Source organism: Stegodyphus dumicola, chromosome X1 (genome assembly GCF_044657685.1).
Source record: "Stegodyphus dumicola isolate Sdum_Otavi_A_Nest chromosome X1, ASM4465768v1".
In the NCBI taxonomy this organism is placed as follows: Eukaryota; Metazoa; Arthropoda; class Arachnida; order Araneae; family Eresidae; genus Stegodyphus; species Stegodyphus dumicola.
In genome coordinates, this window is record NC_140780.1 from 152087384 (window position 1) to 152100098 (window position 12715).

Sequence of the window (12715 nt, forward strand, 5' to 3'; positions counted from 1 at the left end):
TAAAAGGAATGTTATTTAAATTTTTCACAACTGTTTCTTACTAAAACTGCTTCAGGTGCGAAGTTTGCTCTTCATTGTGTATCTTTTGTAAGCTTCAACATCTGTCTATGGAATCAACATTTCTCCATCATACATACAGGGTGGTCATAAAAAAAACTTCATCATATGAACGATAGAAATAAAAAGAAAGTATAGGCAGAATTATTGCAGAAAATACGACTGAAAATTATTGAAATATATTTTTAGTTAGAAGAAGCTCGATGCAAATTAAATTTTTAAAATATAATTTCCAAATGTATTGTAAACTTACACGCAACGCTTACGAGTCACGTGTAACGTCAAATCATAAAGGGGTGATACCATACATTAAGGGTGCATGCGGCGCAGTGTGTGGGTTATATAACATATATACATTTTTCGTCTATATATATTAGTTTCCGGTCTCCCGTTCTGCAAGGTTCGCTTGAAATTTTAGCAACCTATAACGTGTCTGAGATTTTAGCAGCTATTATATACTGCAGGCTTGTACGTCTACAAAAGGGTAAGCTTGATTTTTTTCAGTGGTTTCGTGTTTTCTGATTAATATATTTATTCCCCTTTTTAAGCAAAATTGCTCCAGAAATTACTATTTTTTCCTTTGACAGAATTTTTTATTTCACAAAAAAGTTGGTTCCTAGCCTTCACTTAAAAGAACCAGCTTAGTTTTGGCATATATATATACTAGGACTATACAATTTAATTTTCAATTTTTGAAATTAATTGATTCTTAAATTCTGTAAACAGAATTTATTTTTATTTTTCTATAGTATTTGATTCATCTTTTTAGAATAGGCCCACCAGCGGCCGAGCGGTAAAGGCGCTGAACACTGGTAGTTCGGTCCGGGGTTCGAATCTCGCGAACGAGCTGGTTGCATGGGCGTTTGCGTTGTTTTCCCCATGTGTAACGTGTATACGAGCCAGTTTCCCTTACAAAGTCCTCCACGAAGGCATCTCTCCCTTTAGGCAGATAGCCCTCGTATGCTTTGCCATAATTGAATAATCCAAATCCAATCTAATCCAATCCTTTTTAGAATTTTTTTTTTTTTTTTTTACTATGAGTTCGAAAACACGTAGGGAAAAGAAATGAATTTGATGAGACTTTTAGATTACATTCTGTTTGAAAAGAAAGTTGGATTAATTTAAAGCGCTGTAAATTCAGGGAATTCATTGGAATGAAACACGTTTTTTGTCACTCATTAATCAAGTTGGTTTAAGTCTTCAAAACACTTTTCCCTTGACAAGTTCTGTTTGAAACGTAGGGAATGTCGAACTAAAATTGAAAATTTTTGTCCTTTCTATATGAAGGTCGCACATACAGGGTGGTTATCAAAATTTTACCCGATATATGAACCCCTAGTGGCCTATCCGGTCAACCAATCGAAATGAATTTCAAATATTGTTATCAGAAGGTATGCGCTCGAGATTGCGATGATTTAAAACAATAGGGCTCTCTCGGTTACGGTTACAGTGAAAACATTTCGAAATTTTCGAACGGAAACACCTACACTTTTCTTGCACAAATTGTCTTGTGCAAATTGAGCAGCGCAATGAAAATCTATAAATGGCATTAGAACGATACACGCATGACTAAAATTAGCGGTGTAAAACATTTGCAAATAAGAGATCGTCGTCATGCCTCATCAGTTATGATGAAGATAGCAGATGGCTGCTGTACACCATTCAAATTCGAAACTTCCAAATCTTTTCATTGTAACTGTATAAACTCCACTGTTTCAAATCATCAATCTCGAGCGCATGCTTTCAAATAACACTATCTGAAATTTCATTTCGATTGGATGAACGGATAGGCCGCTAGGGTTTCATATATCGGGGAAATTTTTATGACTACCTTGTATATAGTAGAAAACCTGTCCTACTGCAGCAAAGTTTAATTCCTTCGTTCTCCCATTTCCTAATTGGCAAGTTTTGAGTTTGATTAGCTGCTAAGCTTTGAGTTATCAAAGTGTTTTGATTACCTAGCACACCAAGAAACCAACATACCTATTTTTTTTTACTTATGGTGGGAAAGTTTATTCGTATGATTTCTTTTTATGACGAAATAGTTCAAATTTGGAGTGTCGTTTAACATTAGTATATAGCAATGCAGCGCATTTTCAGCGTTCTGCCTCCCCCATTAGGGAAGTTCCAAGTAGCTGTTAAATTTTGAATTATCCAAGAGATTTGAAATTACGATATGATTAGCAAGCACAGCGACGAACCAAACTACATCATGCTACTTAATTATGTTTAACTGCCTTACGATGTGACTTGAGGGTAATAACATTTTGTCTAACCGCAAGAAGCGGATAATCGTAGGCACTCTGCCAAAACACTTAGACCCGTCCAGTAGGGCTGTGAAGAATGCGTATGTGAGGAGGGAAGTTTCTCAATAAGGGTAGAAGGTTTTACTTGTCTAACAGTTGAAACATTTTAGTTCACTCTCTGTACTATTTAAAATTCAGCAAAATACAGGAGGATATGCAATAAACATAATAAAAATTAATTCATTCCTTATGTTCTATAATTTTTGAAAACTGTATAAAATCAGCAGAGAAACGAAGAGAAAAAACTGCAAGTATTTGGTAAATGAACCAGTACAAATTGCGCATGAGCGGTATTCATGGTGGAGATTATTTAGCATTGAGGTCTGAATTCATGCTCACTTCTCTCTAGAAACTAAACAAAAAAAAAATATTAAAGGCAGTTATTTTACTCTTCCCAATGCAGATTTTCATCTTAAAGGCGATGAGTAGTTTTATACTAAAGCACGTCTGCAACCGCACAGTTAGGCAAACAAACTTTCTATACCCAATTTGCAAGGTCAGTAACACATTAAGCAAACAACATACCTCAGAAGTACTGTCAGCGCTTACTCAGAAAAGGAATACAAATGTCTGTTTGTATGGCAAATACTTATGCCACACAAGCTTAGAAATAATAGCTGCACATTTAAAAAATAATAATAAAAACACTTCCATGAATAAGTTGCAAAATATACAGTTGATAAAGTTACAGAAAATCTCCCCTATAGGGGAAGAGAACATCTACTAGACAGTTGATAATTTCTTTCTCACATTCGGATTCTTCTCCAAGATACCAGGTCAGACAGACAGTTCTCTAATTGTGCCTCGCTAAATCAGAAAAGGGGAAAGTAATAAAAAAGCAGAGAAGAAACGTGGTCTTTTGTCACGTTTCGTTCTCTTTTTCTCGAGAATGTGAATGGACAGTCAGGAAGAAGGGGAAAGGTAGTGTGGAAGTTTTTTTTTTTTTTTTTTTACAGACATCTTAACGCTAATGTAGCGATAATTTCTCTTATATGAATAAAATGAAATACCAGCTATTTCTAGGAATAGGTTAGGGATTTTCTTACTTGCTTAGTTTTTCCCCTCATCCTGGTAAAAAGGAAGGTGTAAATATTTAATTCGTTTAGAAAGCAATAGTCTCAACTATCGTGTTTCATTCTTTCTAATGTTAATTATGTATGCATAGTTGAAAGGCTACAAATTAGAGAAACTATACAAGTCACAAGCTAAATCTGAAAAAAATTTGGAGATAAATTAGCAAAGCATTTTGTTTAATGAGTTGCTTTCATGGTTAGTAAAATGAAATACTGTTATTCACTCGAAACTAAGACTCCTTGGAATACAACAGAATCTTTACATTTTAATATAAATTTTATGAAACAAAAATGTAGGTGAATATTTATTTTACCTTGCAGTAATTCTGACAAAGAATCTTAGTTTCCTCCTCTTCTAGAATTCCTTCTAAATAACAGTACCGTTAGCAGTAGCCCAAGGATGTTGTTGGTGATATAGTGTTACCTATTCATTTTCAAGCATACAAGTGGCATCCTTGAAAAGGTATACTGGATGCAGACCTAAACTGAAATCGCCCTGCTAAATGTGGCTATTATAATTAGCGTGAGTTATGCAATTTGCAGATATAGTAACTTTTACTATGCGGCTTATTTAGTATTTAAACAGAGTAATTATTACATACAATGTGTTAATTAAATTCCATTCTGTCAGCTTAACAGAGACCAAGCGGTACCAAATCGCTAAATCTTGGTATCGACCTGGATTCGATTCCAGGCAATGGGCTGCCTGCGTCGGCGTTTTCGTGATTTTCCCATGTATAACGTGGATACCAGGAGTTTCCCTGAAAACGTTTTCCACGAAAGTTTTCCTCTCTTTAGGTAGATAGCACTACTGTGCTTGGTCGTACTCAAACCTTCCTGTCATTGCATTTATCAAAATACTCGTTCATAAGACCCTTGCAATTTTTAAACAAAAATGTAGCCCCCCCCCCAAAGGGATATTTTTAAGATCTAATTTTTTTAAGGTGTCTAAGAGATATTTTAAATGTAATACCGCCTACTGAATTAGTACTACGTTAAGGTCAGATTCTGAAATTTTAGAATTGGATTCAAAAAACATGCACACAGGTCGATAGTCTTCTTTAAAAATTTGTAGCTATTTATTATACACTTGCATTTTATCAAATTATCAATAAAAATTCACGCAGTATGAAAATAGAATGGTAACGATTGAAGAATTCTCAATGACTAGATGAACCATATACAGATTCCTACCAAAGCATGCACAGTGGTATACAAGTAAAGGCTCTACTTACTGCTACTGGATATAAATGGAAATCTCATTTTTTTAGCACATTAGATTGACAGAACTGGCACGTTTTTTTCATAGAAACGGTGCCACAACACCAGCAGTGCAAACGGGCGTTTTGTCGGGCAGCAAGAAAAAATCCTTCTGCTTCCATCGTTCCGACGAAACCTCCTGAATCCTCTTGCACAACCGATCCGTGACAGCCAAATAAAACTGGGCATTGCATCCCAATTACATCTCCAGTTTTATCCATGTTATGATTATATGCTAGGAAGAAAGTCGGTCTCGAAACTTTTCGGGCAGACGGTGTACAACTTGGACCAACACACGTAAAGACCTGGCTTACATGCCTTCTTACGATTCCTCTAATGTGTAAGCGAAATTCGAGTGAATGTTTGAATAATTGTTTCAAAAAATGTTTAGACAACCAAATTCTCCAAGCGTGTTTTATGACCTACCTGCTTTCCAATATCCTCTTTGTAATGCCCATAACCCGAGAAGGAGAAGGAAAAGGCTAGCGAGCGGAATAATTAGTCCGACGGAGCAGGTGGCTCGTTGGACGGAAGTAGAAAGGACGAACAAGAAGACGAGGGGGGCGAAGAGGACTTTGCACCCTGGTTGTCGGACGGGACGGTCGGAATTTTTTTTGGGCGGAGGAGAATCGCCATTTTCTTTCGTCATGCAGAGATTGTCTTTCTCATCCGGCAGAGACCATGCCGGACTTACCTATTCATGCTTGTACACATAATGTATAATAATCAAGAATTGTTTACTTATTAAAGTTTATTGTTGAACAAACAAAAAAATGGGTGTCATCTATGCGTCGATCGACGGTGACATGTGTGAAGCAACTGAACCCTATGCTACGATATAATACAACGATGCTTATCTGTCTCGGCACGACTACCACAGTCAACTACACTCTTACTGCTCCTTGGGCCAGTAAAATCGCCCTAGATCGCCTCAGCACAACAAAATCGGAAACTATACAATAACAGTTTCAAGAGATAATTAAAGAAAAAAGTATACTTTAAGTACAATATAAGCAATAAAAGCATGGACATATTTGCGCCCGAATACAGCTTGACGTGCATTTGCAAATTGATGAACCATATCAAAATGGAAAAGATTTCCCTCGACAGATGGAGCTAAGTTTTTGTTCCGTCCACTGCTTTCGATATAAATATGGTTATCGCCCTTCCCATTTTGTTGATTTTTTTACAGCTGAAGAACAAGGGCCTATGTCTGTTCACCCTCGGAATCCATAGTCGTCTCATTAAAAATGTACTCTAAATAAGGATGTTGGTAGCACTTTTCAGTAGACGAGGCTCTTGTCGTGCACCAAAACGCCAAATGCGGTAGCCTATTTATATACCGTTGAGAACAGCTCTGCATTAATAATATATATATATAATGTTTAGTGTATGCAATGCCGAATTTGTGCAATATTGACTTTTTTTAAGTGAAAAGATCACAGAACTGAACAGATTCGCCATCGCGCACAGCATGGGCATTGCACACTTTAAAGATACATACTTATTATATATAAAACACTTATTCTTTTCATGAAGCTTTATTTCGTGTTCGGGTTGTTGCCATCAAATTAAGATTTCGTGCAAATGTTTATGTTTGACGCGAAGTGGCGCTCCGTTAAGAGAAAAGTACTTTGCGCTTTCGCCTAATTTAAAATTACAAACCGCATACTTTATATATATATATATATATATATATATATTTTTGGCGGAGGGTGTAAACTGCGTACACTGAATTAGAGGAACAGGCACCCTGCTGTATTTACCATTTCTTATTACATCACTATGAATATTTGATTTGCGAATATCGTAAGAAATCAAATCACAAGACAAGCAAGGATGCGAAACGAAATTTTCACCCACCCTTTTCCTCCTCTCTTTCTACCAAAAACTAAGGTCGTCGTACACCAGTTTATTTGTTTTCTACTATACTGCCGGCCATGCGAAAAATTAAGTAGTATACGGAGATGTCTTGAATAACAAACCAAACATCACCCTTTTAGAGAAAGTCCGAAAAGGCATGCCATTGAACTTGATGGGGAGAAGAGAAACACAAGAAAATAAACACGCATAAAACTTTAAAAAGGATAAAAACAGAGGAAAAGTAAAAATCAATTCGGAACTATCCAAGTACCTCGAGAAGCATGCTCACAGGACATCAGAAAATGAGCATGAGAAAAAAAAATAAAAAATAACATGTAAGTGAAATAGAGTAACCCCCCCCCCTAAAAAAAAACTTCTCACGTCCAAGAAAATCAATCATTCTACTTAACAAGAGCGTTCCATCTGAGTGAATGTTATCTAACTCTGCTTTTAGGAAATTCGTTTAATTCATTTGCGAAAACCGGAAGTGACGTTTCGCAAAACAAAAGCGAGCACAGTTACATCACCGGATAATGAGGCAGGTACAGTTACACAGCGGGTAGTAACACTTGTTTATCCATTAGTCACGTATAACAACTACCTTCACATTTTAACATACATCCTTTCAATTCGTTTTATTTCGACCGGCTCTGATCTCGCACTAGGAAAACCGCCAATGACAGTGCTTTTGCTACTCCTACGATAAGGAGTCATGACAATTACTTAGAGCAAATATTTGATGAAGCTGAACATGAGCTTGTATTTCCTGCTACTCATCACATTTTGTTCACGAACATCAACCATTTTTAAAGAAAGGGGAAAAATTTCTGTAATACTATTTGAGTATTACGACAGTCTATTTTTACGGAGGCATTTTCTTGATGAATTACTTAGTTTATTGCGATAATTCATACCTCCTAGCAAAAATGCTCTCATCAAACAAATTAGGGAGCTTAAAAGTAATCAATCACCCAAGATGTATCTAACTATATTTGTAAAAACTATTAAATTCTTTTTGGGGGGATCAAACAGTGAAAAACCATCCGCGCCCACGCTGGGCATCGAGCTACAGATCTTCTCTAGACCCTAGCTATATCCACTACACCACAAAAGCGTTCACTGAAAGATTGTCACAATTTTATTTTATGACTTATCTCACTTGTCTGACTGTAACATCAGATGAAGACCACGAACTTTATCATGGTCAAGAGCGCAGAGTACGAATTATAGGTACAGTACGAATTCGTCCAGATCTGTTCCAATTTCGCAGGGAAATCTTTCGGGAGATAGATCCAGGGGTCTCTCAATCCCCTTCTTTTTTCACAACCCCCTCGAGTGGACTTTTGTTAGATGGTACTTTAAGTGACCCATTGTGGCTAAGATACTATACACTTATAAATATCCATGCCTTCTTCAGGGTTCGAACCAAGTCCACGGCTTCCATACCACCATGGCAGCATGGAAGCTCTCTCATAATTTTTTATATATTAAGAGAACTAAAGCACAATGCATGGTTATAGCGCGCCCCAGTCACGCATTTGTTTAGTCCATTTTTTACACAGCTGGTTTTCTTCACTCTAAAGGTAAATAGGATTGTGGCTCCATCTGTCTTCCCTTTCCAAGACTTATATCTGGATTACAATTTTTCTGGTTTTATAGTAGTAATAATAATAAGTATGTTAATTAAATGCCGTGAAAAACCGAAAGCAGGTTATAAAGAACTATATTGGATGAAATTCAGAAAAATCTACATCAGGTGGTAAAATTAAGGGACCAGTTTGAATTCTTTAAATTACGATATTTCACTCGAAAGATATCTGAATGTATGAAGTTAAAAGAGCTTCACAGTTAGCACGTCAGGGAGCCGATATTTCGGATATATTTGATTTCGGACGAAAGGCACACTGAATGTTTTTAAGGTCTCCAACTCAAACACCTCGTGCTCCCAATAAGTCACATGCATTCAAGTGTTAGATTTCTAGTGAGCTATATGCTTGAAATAGTCATGTATATAGTGCAAGAAATTTTTTCTACATATTTCTGTGTACGATTTTTCATTTCCTATAAACTTTAAATATCAAGATTACTTAATGATCTAATGCAAAGTAATAACTTAAGGGTGTGTTTTAATACATGTATAGTTCAGATGCGAAGAAATATGGCATAGTATGCCCATTAGAATACTTCGTCATACCAGATTGCTACATCATGTGAACACCGTTCTACATGAAACGAATTTGCAATGTTAGTAGTTAAAAATACAAAAAAATATTTTATGAGTATAAATGTACTGTTAAATAAGGAATCATTTCACCAAACATAATGTACTATAACACAATTTATTTCTTTAGCACTAAAGAGAAGAAAACACATGTCACATCGACATAACTCTTGTTCAAACAATGACTTCAAACTCCAACTAGGTGGCGCTGCTGTTATGCAATAACCGACATGTACAAAAATTTCAAAATATCTTTCTGCTTTCCAAATTTTAATAGTTTTGTTCTCAGATAATTTCAAGCTTCTGCGTTAAACTGTTATCCCACAAAAATCATTTTGTTAGTAAAAAGACAACAAATATTCCGCAAGTTTTAAAAGACCAATCTTTAAATATTAATATTAGGATCATGGAAAGAAAAATTAAATTGATCAAGTCAGCATACGTAATAAAACTAATAACACTCGCAGAACTAATTAACGTAGAGCAAGGAAATTGAACTTCTAATTTGTTTCAATGTCTTCTCTTTTTATTTTATCATTTAGATGTCAAATAACGAACGCAGTTCAGTATTTAACCCCGAAACAAACAAAAAATATTGCCAAAAGACGCTGAAATTTTTAATAAAACAATTAAAAGAACGAAAAATGCTACAAGAAAACCTCACGCTTTCTAACTAAGATTTGTAACCTTCTCGATCCCCAACAATAAATCACTCTCATGCTTAGTAAAAATAAATCCATTAATTAAGATAAAATAGTTTGAACATTTCTTTAGACTTCAGAACAACAGGTTACTTTTAGTATGTTTTGCAAACTTACAGCCAGGAAGGAAATTTTGAACAGCCTTAAAAATGTTTCTTTTCACTGAAGAAAATAAAGGCAAACACCGATGAACATGAAGAATTAAAATGCTTCACAAGACTCCCCAAATAAAACAAAAAAGTTTCAAAGTTAACTTTCGAAATTCGATTTATCTGTTCCACTGTCCTAATTTTTTTAACCCCTAATTAGCTGAGAAGCTTACGTCAACTGCCTTTTCGTGATCTGATCGTTTAAGTAAGAACAATCAGTTGTGAGACGTTATTGAAGTAAATGAATTTTCCACCACAGTCCAGAATAACGTCAGAAGAGCACGGAATTTTAACAATTTCAAACCCCAAATACTAAGTACTTACTCAAAAGTAAATTTCTGTATGCTTTAGAAGATGATTTTTTTATTCACAAAAGGGTAAATTTCGGAAATACTCGTATGCTTACCAATTTCTCTGACTGCTTAATAAACTATCCGACCGTTTGTTTAAAAACTATACTACTTAAAAAGTACAATTAACCCACAATTTACAGGGAGGTATTAACCACTTAATGTACCAAAAAAAAAATGCAGAAAGTGGTCTTTTTACGCCAATTTTTTATTCTTTAGTTTAAGAAGATATATTCTATTGTATTCATATCTGAAAGAAAAATATATCCTTGAACATATTTACACGCGTGCGCGAAACTAGTTTAGTTCGGTGTACCCGAGTTAACTCGGGTGAGTGCATCAAGAGGTTAAACAGCCAAAGATGTCCACGGTTAACTTAAAATGAAGTCTAATCCGGTTTTCGTTTATTTGATTATAGCAAATCACGCGAGGGTTATCTTCCAAAGGGAAGAGATGCTTTCTTGAAGAATTTTCTACGGAAAACTAGCTCGTATCCACGTAACAACTGGAGATATCCACGAAAATACCCGAAATGTCCATGCAACAAGCCCTTTCACATGGAATCAAACCCGAGTCGAACTACGAAAAACCCGTTCAACGACATTACCGTCCGGCCGTTGGTGAACCCGCATTTTCTTTTACGTTTCTTATTAAAGCAGGTTAGATTTTTTTATGTGGCTTAAAAAATCGGAAAACTCCTCTTCTACAGAGTCTCGAATTTGATTCCCGGCGGTGCAACGTATTGACTTCATGTATGTATTCGAAATCTCTACATCCGGTGCTCTGTAAACACGATCATTTCTTTCTTAGAATGTTCTCTACGATTGAATTATTGGTATTTCAGCGTTAAAGCGACCACTCTGTAAGCCTTCAGCGACATCTGAAATTTGCACATCATAAATGGGTGATAAATTACGCAAGTCTAGGGCGACAGACCACAATGAACAAGCAAGTAACGAATTATTACTGTTAATCTACATTGATCTTTACTGCCTTTCTCTAACTGACTAACCTTAAGAATATCCATTCTGTGTAGAGATGATTTCAGAAATAACAAACGAAGTCTGGTTCGGCTCGCATCGAGAATGTATGAAATCTAATGGATCGAGCCCAGGATGAAACGAAAATTAAAACGCTACGAATATATGAGAGGAAAGAATAGAAAAGCGCGAAATTTAAAAATATGATATTGGCAAAAGTAAAGATAAATTAACAGTAGAAATGGTGAAATAAAAGAACGAGAAAAATGACATACAAGAAAACGAAAGGGCAATTTCAAGATCAGTGGTGAAATTTGAAAGCAAGTTTTTTTTTTTTTTTTTTTTTTTTATTAAATGCTATTTTATTTGTCGTAAATAGTGCATAATATAAACGCAAGGCTAAAATTCTAGAGATTTAATTCAATACATGGCTGTTATATAAAAGGAAACAAAAACAGTTTTATTCTAGAGACTTATTTTTACGCCTTCTGAAGCATTTAAAATTTTCGAGATTTATTTTTGCGCTTTCTGAAGCATTTCCATTTCCCACCAGCGCTTTTGAAAATTCATTCTTTTCTTTTACCACTTGAATTTGTTTTACACATTTTATTAACATAGATCCTAAGTAACGTGGAAAGAGTAATTTGTGTGCATTGATTTGCGCGTTGGCGAGAGAAAGGTAAAACCGTTATTAAAAGCGCGTAAAATCTAATTTTTCACAAACTTACTTCTGAATTCTGAGCAGATATTAAATGAAACATTCTATGACATTTTCTCAGCTTTAAAATTGTTGTCAGGAAATTTTACCTTATTTTGAGAAACTCTGTAATTGGGAGTACACGTCTAATACCAAAAACAGGGTACAGCCTCCATTTTTTTGGACGCCTGAATGAAGAAAGAGTCAGTCCCAAGGTTAGGTTAGCATATTTGAATACGGCAAAGCCATAAAGGCTACCTGCCTAAAGTGAAAAATGCCTTCGTGCAGGACTTTCTGCAAGACACTAACTCGTATTCGCATTACACATAAGTAAAACTAACCATTCGGCCACCCCATTCTCTTGGGTTTGATCTCAAACCAGGTCAAACTACTAGCATTCAGCGGTCTTCAGCACTCGGGCACTGGAAAGATTAGCACATGTATACTATTTCGCTATGATGCAATACATCTTATTCTGATTTTCACTGTGAGTACATTTTAAATTAGTTCAAAAGCTAAATAAAAGTATCTAATTTTCACATGAAAATTCTATACAAGAAGCAGATGAAAATTCCATACAAATTCCATATTAGATGCACATTTTCGCAGACTTAGAGACATGTTTAAAAAAATTAACAGCCACACAAGAAATCCAAGTGCTTTATGTTAACGAATATTAGAAATAAGAAAATACCAAGAAATACTACTTCAGTTTCATGACAAGAGAATATTGAAGGTTATTGTGGCTTTGTGGAAGTGACAAGCATAAATGCTTCTTAACTTCCAGAAAGGAAATAGTCATCCCATCGAAACAAAGAGATTTTCCTCAAAGCAAGGGAAAAAGACTATCAATATTTTTAGAGGTTTTTATAGGCAAAATGTTAGACGCGCTCAAGGAAAAATGTGTTTACATACTATTTACTGTAAATATTACATTCCTTTCCAGTATATTTTGATTCCATCATCAAATATATGAGTCAGACTAGAGCACAAACCAACGATACAGTCATAGGAGAAATAAAGGGCATTATACTTTAAGCAAACAAATGACACAGTAA